Consider the following 11,771-nt stretch of genomic DNA (forward strand, 5'->3'; position numbering starts at 1 on the left):
AGCTCCCAAATAGCAAAAATGAATGGTAAAACTTGGTCGAAACTTAGACTTGTCTCAAGGAACATATATGTACACTTTTCAAAACAAATATGAAATATCAAGGTCATTCTTCGAAACACCAAAAAATGTTGTTAAGTCGTTGGTTTCTCAAAAAAAAATGTTTGTCTGTCAAATCCGGGCCAAGCTAAACCGGATGATATTAAACCTTGTCGCCCGAAGACTGAAGTCGCACCCCATGACTTCGCCAAAATAGCACACCACTATGAAAGGTCGCTCGCACATACGAGCACGACCCCAAACATGATTAAAAGACGTTATGAAATATGCGAAAAATGACCAACAAAGCCCAAGTGCTTGGGGGCTCGCGAAAAGTATACTCCAAACAAAGAGTGCGCAATCGAAATCACATTCCCGGACTACGCTATACGTCGTCCCATGGTTGGATGATCTCAAAAGAACAGGTTCGGCCTCAGAAAAAGGGTCGTCATTGACACTTGTACATGGTCCTCTGATCAAAGACCAAGTGGTGGCAAAAATCGAGCCGTAGAGACTAGCTCAAAAACCACGAAAGCAGACGGTCACAAGACAAAGGTCCGTCTAAACCCGTTGTCAACCCACGTTCAGGTTACAACTAAATTCGAGCATCCCTCGAAAGAATTCGCTCTTGCAAGAATGAACAAAGGAAGTTCTCAAAAAAGAAATCACGATGAAAAAATAGGAAACTTGCCCATCCCAGTTGGCAAGATAACGTCACGAACCACGCGAGTTCCAAAACGAAAAACGAATTCAGGGACGTCCACCCTCAGCGGACAGGGTTCGCCCACCCTCAGCGGGCGGGGTCTGCGTCACTAGCCGCGCAGATCCTCAGTTTTCGAAAAATAGAGTCTTCAAAACAAAAAAAATGAAACAGGCTCGCCATCTTCAGCCGGCGGGGTCTACGGCGCAGACCACGTAGGTCCTTATTTTCAAAAAAATAAACACAAAACAAATTTCAAAACAGATTCGTCCACTTCTATTGGACGGGGTGTCCACCCTTAACGGACAGGTTCGCCATCTTCAGCCGGCGGGGTCTACGTCACAAACCGCGTAGGTCCTTATTTTCAAATTTCAAAAACAGATTCGTCCACTTCTGTCGGACAGGGTGTCCACCCTTAGCGGACAGGCTCGCCATCTTTAACCGGCGGGGTCTGCGTCACTAACCGCGCAGGTCCTTAGTCGCTGCAGCGATAACTTTTTCTGGTTTTCCGTTTTTCCAAAAAAGAACGATGTGAGTAGCTTTCCCTTTTTCCAAAATTTAAAAGAATGGTTTTCCGTTTTTTCCAAAAACGAACGATGTGCTGGATTTTCCTTCGTTTTACGTCCCATAAAAACAAGGGGGTTTTCTCGTTTAGCTAACCCTGAAAATGAGAATCTTTAAAAACATTTTTACCTCGTGATTGGGCTTGGCCAGGCCCAATTACACTTTATAGATTTGATTTCGAAAACATCTGTAGCTACTCCCAATGACAAAGTGAGGGAGTTTCTACGCCCCTTTAGATCCTTCCAATGACAAAGTGAGGAAGTTTCTATACTATCCGTTGACAAATCCCAATGACACGTGAGGGATATGTCGACACTTCAAGTGATGACCCTTAAGTCAAATGTTATCACTCGGGGGCTCGTGAGACCCTCGCAAAAGCAGGTCACCATGACTTGTGTGGCGCACTCTGTCTAATACTTTGACCATCGTCTTACTCCAAGACTCAGTCAAAGTGGGGGCTAACTGTAGACACTTACTTTTGTCCCCATTCCCGAAAGGGAAGGTTCGATGATGAAAGAATAAATCTCCACTTGACAACGCATCTCCTATAAAATAACGAATCTCGATCACCCCTTTTCATTTCACTCGAAACCTGCTATTTATAGAAACCTGCTATTTATGGAAACCTGCTAAAAATAGTAACTACCGTAATGGGTAGTTGTTAAAAGTGGCAAGTCATAAAAGATAGAAACCTGTCAGAATTAGGTGTTGCACTCCAACATAAATCCTAAATGAGATAGAGATTACGAGAGAATCCTATTCCTAATATGATTCGAAAATAAGAGTCACGTATTAATTAAAATCCTAACGAGCCTAGAGTTCGTAACGGGCCCAGACGCATTCCGTCACAAGGTTAATACGCACTAAAAGACTCGATTAAGTCTCAAACACTCCGGATTATAGGAATCCGAATCTGACTAAGAAAACAGCCCAGATCATATTTTTCAACGTCTGGCCCTAGGCGCCGAAATCTTCGGCGCCCAGGCCTGGGCGGTGAAATTACCTGGGACGTATTCTTTCCTAATTCCTCGTGGATTAGAGCTCTACAATTCTATCTTTCCACGAACTCTTTTCTATAAATATAGCCCAAGTTCGACGTGAAAAAAAGGACACGATTATTATTCTGAGTATTAACTCTAATCCCCTAAGCCTAAGCCTCACGCTGCAAAACTGATCACGCGTTCTGTCGCAATAGATCCATAAATCGAACAGAACGTATCCCGTCCCATAATTTGAGATTCGTTAAATAAAAGGAGAAATAGCAAAGTCAAAGTGGTTAGTTTTCTGAGAACCGTGACGCACCTCTCAAGGGTGCGTCGTAATGTGTCCCTTTTCCATGGTTTAATTGCTTTCCTCGCCCGTTTATGAACTGTTAAACTAATTAAATCTGATTGTTCTATCACGCCTAATAAAGATAATATGTTGGGAAATTGGATTATCATGCTAGGTCCCTTAAAACAATCTAAATCAGATAATCGCGTTCGATCTAATACTATATGTTGCATATTGTTAAAACCAACTCAGATTAGTTTAATAGTTAACGCATGTCCCTTCAATTATTTATGCTGAGCTAGTAAGGATATCCTGCCTCTGGAGTTATCGATGAGCGAGTACTCCTCTCGGTAGTTACAGTCCCCCGAACCCTCAATCTCTACCTTGCGGGTGTATGTTGAGAGATCCCCACACCAGGGATCACAAGGGAACCTATGGCCGTCGTGGTTAAACATAATTGCACTCCCTTTATGTCACGATAACCGGGTTTTGTCAGTTTTTCTCATTGTCGTTAAAAACTGAATGGCGACTCCTATATTACTAGTCAATTGGGTGAAAACTCACAGGAAATCCAATTACACTTGATTTGACAAAAAGAAACATCACACCCAGGAGGGACAAGGTCACGCATTAGCCTCGTGCTTTTTCGACCCCCTCACAGTAAGCTAGGCGAAACGAATTAATCGTATCGTACGCCGGTGATTCGTCGTATACGAAACGATAAATAATATATCGAAAATATATTAATCGCGGATACGAGGAGGCAACGCTGCCAGCCCAATGAGCCAGCGCGCTAGGCCCATGCCTTGGCTGGGCGCGCGCGCACGCGAGGAACAGCAGCAGCAGCGCACACAGCGCGGCCCAAGGCCCAACGCCTGTGTGGCTGTGCGCGTGTGGGCTTGTGCGGATGATGCTGGCCTTGGCCGGTTAGTATTATAACCTAAGGGTTATAATGTTATTCCACACACATGTTTTCCCTAACCTAATGCAAAAAATCAGATTCTAACCTAAGGCAAGAGAAACCCTAAACTCTCTATGCCTCCATAAGAATTGTTCTTCCCAAAAGCAAAGTATCTTGATCGATTGTCTAAGCTACGATAATCAAGACGGATCTGGTCGTGTCGGTGAACCAAGTAGAGGAACGACAAGTGGAGTTCTAAGTTCGTGTTCGTAGAATTGTTATTATGTTTAACTGTATTCCCCAACACTTGGGGTTTACGGAAAGGACGTTCCGCCGGTGCCCCATTAGTTTGGAGCAATTTTCAAGTTTTAAGTAGTTAACCTTGCTTAGAGCTGCGATGAGGGATTTGCAAATTAAGGTTCATTTTATGCAACTGAACACTAGGATTTTCTCCCTATGACATATGTGTAGCATTTTTGCGATAAAATCGACATTCAGAGCAGTTTTGAGGTGCTTTCTTCAAGCCCCAAACATAGTTACGGGATTGGCTATGTGCATTGATGCTTGGCATATATTTACATGTTTGTGATGTCCAGGATGAACAGAAATCGTCTGGCCATCAAGTTCCTGAGTAGCTTGAAACATACTTTCATTAATGCAAGGTATGTCCAAGGAACGAGTAGTAATTTCTACTTGTTGTTTTTCTTTGTACGTGTCGTATTAGGCGACAGAGCCATGGTCAAGGTGGCCAATAATTTGAAGTCTGTCCGGAAAAAGGCTCGATTGACTCTTTTTAGCCAAAGTGAGGCTCCAACCTGTACTAGAAGAAACAGACATAAAATGACAGCACACATGATTTAGGTTTAGGATCAACAAAGTATTTTTGCAGCTTTAATGGTTTTAAGTCTGTAGAAAGATATTAGTTAAAACCTGCGGATTTAATTCCAAATTATTCGTAATGGGAAAGTCTTGAATGTTCGACCAGTTGTTAAGGAAGAGGCTGGACGTGTTGGCTAAGCTAGCCCCCCTGTATAAAGCAGAGCAATGTTTTTGCCTCTTTTGAATTAGACATGGGAATGTGCGTCCAGACTCGATTGCTTAACAAGGAAATGAACGAACTGACTAAGATAGAGTTCATATCCAAGTTTGCTTCTTTTTTGAAAACATAAAAGATGAAGTAAAGTCCATATTTAAATGCATATTAAGAACATTAATTTTCAAGGAAGTCATTTGACATTGAGGTTGCATGACATTGCGGTCGTATTGTTTGGTATAAATCTGATGTCAACCATATCTTTTTATTGTATCGGATTCGGAAGCTTTCACTTGGGCTGTTGGCTGTAGTACTTGCTGATTAGCTATAGGTTTCTCGATTTAGGATGAAGTTTTAGATGCTCAAAGTTCAAGAAGGTGAAAGGCATTCTAGCATGAAGAGATGTCAAGGGATGGTAAGGATAATAAGTGCTACCCTTTGCTCCTCATAAAGAATGCCTGATTGTCTTACTTAGTTTTTGGGCAATGTTTAAGAAGACGTAGATGCGTCTTTTATTTAAGAAAATTATTTATGTATTCTAATAGTAGGAAACAAGTTATTTAAGGAAGTTAATTCTTCCTTTTGGAAGTTGTGCCCAAAGAGGTGAGTTGCTTCTATTTTCTGTAAAGTAATTAGGTTGATAACATAATCTTGTGCCTAATTAGCCTGACTTTTAGCACATTTGCATATAATGACTTGATTTGAATGTTATGGATCCATGTTTTAGTCACTTTTAGCCGGAGTGGGATGAGTTCATTTTGTTCAGAATAGACGTCCATAATGAATTTGGACTAAAGTGGTCGCGCCTTTAGTGGTACGTATCCAGGTTGGAATCAGGCGTTACGTAGTTCTGGTTTTTTATTCTGAGTCATTCTTTTTATTATAAATTCACTTTGATTTGTGATAAATTGCATAAAATAATTGGATTGTGCCCAGATGTACCCCCCAAGTGTTCGGATTTTTTTGTAAGAGTGCAGGAAAATTACGAACACTTAAGCACAAGTGTTGGAAAAATCCAGCGCACATCTTGCACGCGCTATAATTTTCTAGCGCCAGGCGGTTGGTACGCGCGGTTTTCACAGGATTCGATTTATTTTCACGTTTTTTTTCTAGTTAATTTGCAAAGTTGATTAACTTCTTACTGCCGGAGTAATTGGTGCTCGGTTTTCAGGTATTCCCGGGTGGGGATTTTTTTTTTCATTTGCGATTTAAGAAAGACTTATGTTTATTACTTCACCTCAAGGAGGGCTTTTCAGGGGTTGTAACCTGGTTAAGTTTCAGGTGGAAAAAAGGCTAAAAAATTCCCCATTATACCCTTAGTTAAATTGACAACTGTACTTAATGTTTAGCCTTGTTTGGTCTTGGGGTAGAACTTCATCGTTGTTGATCTGCCACATTTTAATTGAAGGACTTTTGACTTGACTGGTTACTTCACAACATTCTTGGATTCTTTCTTTTCAGAATGGTCCTTGATGTGTAGCCCTTTTATACTTGATTAGTTCCTTATTATTGTCATAATGTACTCCCATCCCTAGGTTCAGATTAGTGTGGGTTGAATGAAAAAGGCTCCTTCATACTAGGTTCAATATGGTTAACAATAAAGTGAATTGTCGTGTCATGGTCAAGGGAAAGGACATTTTTAAAGGTTGCAAGTTGCCTTTTGTGTTTGTGTATTATATCTTTCAGAAATTGTTAAGGTGGACTAAATGAGCCCCTAGTTGTTGGTCCTGAGATGGTCTTTTATTTTCGAAGTTAATGGGCTATGTTGGGCCCAAGTGAGTGACTAATTGCGAACTCTTTTATGTAAAGTGCAGAAAAAAAAATTCCATTTGTTTCCTGCATCGAATAATTTTCCTTTTTTGTTTGTTCATTGCTTTTAAAACTGTTATGGTAAGACAATCAGGGATGTACTTTAAAGAGAAACTTTATTGATCTTTGGATAAAAGTAAACGATAAGAAGACTTGACAGCAATTTAGCCTCTTATTCTATTTTAGGAACGAAAATGGAAGGGATAACGACATAGAATCAGTTTGTAGTGCTATATTCTAAGTCTGAGATTTTTGATATTTGAGTCTGCATCTTCGAGCTTTGGATAATCTTTTGTCTTCAGTGTCAGCCAGCAGTCTAGCTTGTAGCTTCTCGTTTCTAGTCCAGTTTTATGAGTCTGTCCTTCTGAACATTCTGGTGGTGGAATATTCGAAATGGTAGAGGGTGAGTATGCCATAATTGTCCCAAATGTTGTTTGGTACTATAGAAATGCTATGAGAATTTAATTAAGGTTTAAAACACTAAAGGTGAGTGTTTGATCTAAATTGGAGTGTAATGCTCTTAACTTCATATCTTACATGGGAAGGGTCAAGACCCCGTCCTCAACTAGATCTTGTATTGCATTCTTTAGGTGCCAACATTGTTGGATAAGATGGCCTTTTCCCTGATGATACTCACAATATGAGTTAGGGTCCCAATACTTGCCTTTACCATGAGGGTCCGGGGTGGGACCTATTGGACACAGTATTCCTCGAGTTGTGAGCTTGGCAAACATTTCGGTATGCGACTCTCCTAGAGGAGTGAATTTTCTGTCTTTAATCCATCGTTTAACCTTTTTCGGTCAACAAGCAAGTTCATATATGTCTTCCGTTTTTTGATGAGGGAACTCAGTCTCATTAAAGAGGTTAGTTCTTTTATCCTTTGATGGTCAATTGTCTCAAGAGTAGGGTGCTCCGAAGGGTTGTAACCTATTCGGTGGATTAGGCAATCGAGATGATCACTTGGACCGTGCTCAAATTGACAAACTTGCTTGTGTTTTTCTTCTAAGGCGATGAGGCGAGAATTAAGTTCTACAAGAGTAATCTTTATTAGATGGATTTGCTCTTGAAGGCTACTCATATTTGGACTGGAAATTATAGGAGTGCGGATTTGATGAAGACTTTCCTGAATATTAGAGCTTATGTTGCTGAGCGACTGTTCCTTGAATTATTCTCGAATTATTTAGGACCCTTATAGAAGAATTAATGAATTATTTTTGAAAACTAGAAAGAAAGTAGAACTGATTTTGAAAAGTTGGATATGATCACCTAGTTCTTGATTAAATATTAGACTCGAGAAATAAGTTGCTCTAAAATCTGGACGATTAGAAATTAGATTGTCATGATCGTCTCGAAATTTAATCAAAATGACAAATTGAGTAAATGTCAAACTTGTATTTTGGGCAATAATTATGTATCTATTAATCAAATAAGAGTTAGTGCTCTCATGGTCTATACTTTAAGATCTAGGTGATTTCAACGGAATGTAATAATCGCTTATAAATTAAGAGTGTTAATTTATCAATTTCGAGGTATGGACTGACTTGATGATCCTTTTAGATGGTGAATGTCATCTATAACAAACGTACTGATTATTTGGAATAAGTTAGCACGCTATTTCGGACGACTCAGACTCAAAGGTTGGACATGGGTTTGACTCACAACACAAAAACGGATTTTAATGAAACTGTTGGACTGCAGCAGCTATAACATTTAATCTGCCAACTATTTTGGGCTGAAACCGACTCTGGGAGATGGCCTAAGGTTAGACCTACAGATTGATAAAGTTATGGGCCTCACAATTCTTTGTAAAACTGTTTTTATGACCGTTTTAGTGTTTTTACTTTTGGCTATACGGGTTGGACTTAAGTTACGGGATGAGAATTAAGGAAACTATCCTAGGTGTAAGTGGGCTCTAGGGGAATGACTTTAAGTGTGTGAAGACTTTCTAGGATGTAATTCTAGGTGGATGATGACTCTAACGGTAGACTTTAACTTGGTTTAGACTCTTAAGAAACAATTTTAGTTTAGACTAGGTGAATGGTGGACTCAAGGGAACACTCACATAAATGGTGACAGACTCGGCTAGGGTTTATTTACTCGACTTGACTCGTCATTTGCCTCGAACATTATTAAGCGATTATAACGAGCAATTTGGTATAGATTTAACTGATTTTTTTTTGAAAACAAACTCTTTTCCCTTTTTAGAAATCCTTGCTTCTAGTGAACGTCAAAGGTTACTTTAGCATGAACAGTATTATGCCGGACATTAATGTCATTAGAGGACTAATAACTACTTTACGAATCGTTGTTTATTTTAAGCTAAGAGTACGTGAAAGTCGTCGAGGATTGAACCAGTGAGCGCCAGAAATTTTCAGCGTCGGGATGTGCAGCGTTGAAATATTTCTTGCACAGGCCTATGATGCGCTGCTATTTTCCAGCGCTTGCAGGCTCTTTTCATGATTCGTTTGTGCAGTTGGCCTTTTTTAGTTAATTTTTCTGTAGCTCGAATTTCATTAATCTGGTCCCTTCGTGTGAGCGTTCAGGCACTCAAACGTTCAGCATTCTGACGCGAAGGATACAATTCACGCGTATTGGCCTTTGGGTTTGATTGGTAAAAGCTAATTCGGATTAGTTATTTTGACTTTAGGCTCAATTCCGTGAGAATACCTTCGACGCTAATTTGAATATGCGTTTCAAAATGGGTATTTTCAGCCAGACCTACGTAACGCTTAAGGAAAATGCGTATTTTGGTCTTTTGAATTAGTTGCACAAAGGTTTGACTCTCAACTTTTAAAACTTTAATTTACGGAATACAGTGCGAGGAATAAGCAGGTGCGCGCTGTAATAATGTAGCGCACAGTAGCAGAGCGCCTGAAATTCTGGCGCTTGCATAGTCAGCGTGGTTTAGTTTATGGCGCTGGCCATATTGGCTTATTTATTTCCTAGTTGTAGGCTTTAGAAATTTCTGGCGGTCCTTAGATGCGCGCTGGAAAATTCTAGCGCTGCCTAGGGTAGCGCTAGTTTATTCTAGCTCTTTGACCCTGGCTACGAAACTTTATTCCGAATCGTAGCTTTATTTATTTATTTTAACTTTTTGAAGCATTTTTTAAATTTTGAAAAATATTGTTAACCTTACACTAATTGTCTGGTTGGTTAGTTTCACATGACTTTTGGGTGGAAGAATGGTAAGCGCATGATGTTCCCTAACGGTACTAGCAAGTTGAGCTAATTGGTTTCCAATCACCTTCAATTGAGTGTTGGATTGTTTGAATCCATCCTCAAACTCAATGTTCTTCTTGACTTGCGCCCCCACAAACGACTCCATGAGAGCCTCAAGATTCGACTTGAGATGCGGGAGTGGTGGAGGTGCAACGCCATAACCACTTGGGTTGGATTGATATTGGTTGCCAAAGGTCCTCGGTCCATTGAATCCGGGAGGTGGCAAATGAGATGCACCATAAGGAACTCCCGAGTTCAAAGGATAACCCCCACTTGAGGCACCCCTAAATTGCCCATAAGAGTAGTTATAACCCCCTCCACCTTGATGGTTGGGATTATAACCCCCTTGGTTGTATTGGCCTTGATTGCCAAAACCTTGAGATTCACCGTAGGGCTCTTGGCTTTGATAGCCTGGTGCTCTATAGCCACCTCGGCCTTGGTTATCATACCCACTTCCTCCTTGGCCATAGCCTTGGTGGGGACCATACATGGAGGGCCCTCTAGGTTGCCTAGCAAAATTAGGATTGTTAGGGTTATCATTCCTAGACCTCTCATTGATGGCATTAGCATACTCTACATCAAAATCTCCTTCATACGAAGGGCCATAATCCACAAATGACAAGTTATGAACTAAAGGGCATGCATCGGGGGAATGATTATAGTCTTGGCAATTTTCACAAAAGAATGTGCCCGGAGGCATTGAGCCATAAGAACTAACCTTGCCCTTCCCCTTATTGAGAAGAATGGCCGAAGGAGATGGAATTGTGGACGGAGATGGTGGCTTGCTTGCTGCACTTCCCGCAAATGGTGTATTCTCAAGCTTCTCTAATCTCGAGCTAAGCTTCTCTATCATCCGTGCTTGCTCTATGGCGAACACCGAACCCTTTCCATCCTCAATCCTACTTTTCCCATCATAACTTCTTGCACCTACATGCCAAGATTGGTAGTTTTGAACTACATCTTCAATTATCTCCTCAATTTGATCTTCCGTTTTGTTCATGATGGGGCCTCCCGCGCCCGCATCCAAACTTGTTTTCGAGCTTGGACTCAATCCTAGGTAAAACGTTTGTAGCAACAACCACTTGGGAATCCCATGATGAGGGCATTCCCTTTGGTACTCCTTGAATCGGTCCCAAGCCTCGAAAAGCGATTCATCACGGCCTTGCTCAAATGATTGCATCTTGTGGCGAAACTCCGCCGTCTTCCCATGAGAATAGAACTTGTTCAAGAAGGCAATAGTTACTTCGTTCCATGTGCGAAGTGAGTTGGGCTTGACCTCCTTGTCAAGCCAATCACTAGCACGCCCAAGCAAAGAGAAGCGGAACAAAGTCAACCTCACATAATCCGAGGTCACACCGTTGTGTTTTATTGTGTCACAATAGTGTTCAAACTGCTTGAGATGCTCGTGAGGCGACTCATTGCTTTTCCCACAAAAGGGATAACTTTGCACCAAATTGATCAAGGCGGGCTTGATCTCAAAATTATTAGCACATGTTGTTGGTGCTTGAATCCCACACGTAGCCTCAAATGCTCACGGTATTCCCAAGTTCTTAACCGGAAGAGCCATGTTCTCACTAGCTTGCTCACTCACTTCTTGTTCCGTGTCAACACTCAAAGCCTCAAACCTATTATGATTTGACGAGCTAGAACGAGCACGCCTAAGTCTCCTTAAAGTCCTTTCCAATTCAAGGTCAACATGATGGAGGATCCTTTGACGAGCACGTCCCCTATCAAGCATAAACACTCAAGAAAACCGTGAGCAATGCAAAGGAAAAACTAAAGCAAGAATGGAATATTTTTGTATTTTCAATTAATGAACTAGTCTCAACTAAACTCAATAAAAACGACCGTTCCCCGACAACGGCGCCATTTTGATAAGCGTGTTTTCCGTCGTTGATAGAAAACCACCTATGTGAACAATATTTATAAAACCACTTCAACTACCGGCCAGTGGTAAGCAAAGGGATCGTCCCAAAGAAATGGTGAATTATTGAGTTGGAAGTCAATCTAGTTCGATCAAGGATTTGTTTTGAATTGTCACTTTTAAGAGTCTAAAAACAAATAAAGAACTATGTAAAATTGAATCAAGAAAGGGAAATGCTAGGGAGTCGGGGATAGCCTAGGGAAACCGGGGGAAATCAATTCAACTATTTAGCAATGGTGATCATGCAACGAAATGGTGATTAGGCAAACGGCATCTAAAGACGAACCCGCCACCTCTCGGATAGGGAACGCTA

The 11,771-nt window shown here is 40.9% G+C and overlaps 1 pseudogene; it reads left to right on the forward strand.

The window, feature by feature from the left end:
- The first annotated feature begins 10,622 nt into the window (after positions 1–10,622).
- On the forward strand, positions 10,623–10,723 carry LOC130468318 (uncharacterized; annotated as a pseudogene).
- Positions 10,724–11,771: the final 1,048 nt, after the last annotated feature.

The sequence above is a fragment of the Spinacia oleracea genome, chromosome 2 (genome assembly GCF_020520425.1).
Source record: "Spinacia oleracea cultivar Varoflay chromosome 2, BTI_SOV_V1, whole genome shotgun sequence".
NCBI classification, from domain to species: Eukaryota; Viridiplantae; Streptophyta; class Magnoliopsida; order Caryophyllales; family Amaranthaceae; genus Spinacia; species Spinacia oleracea.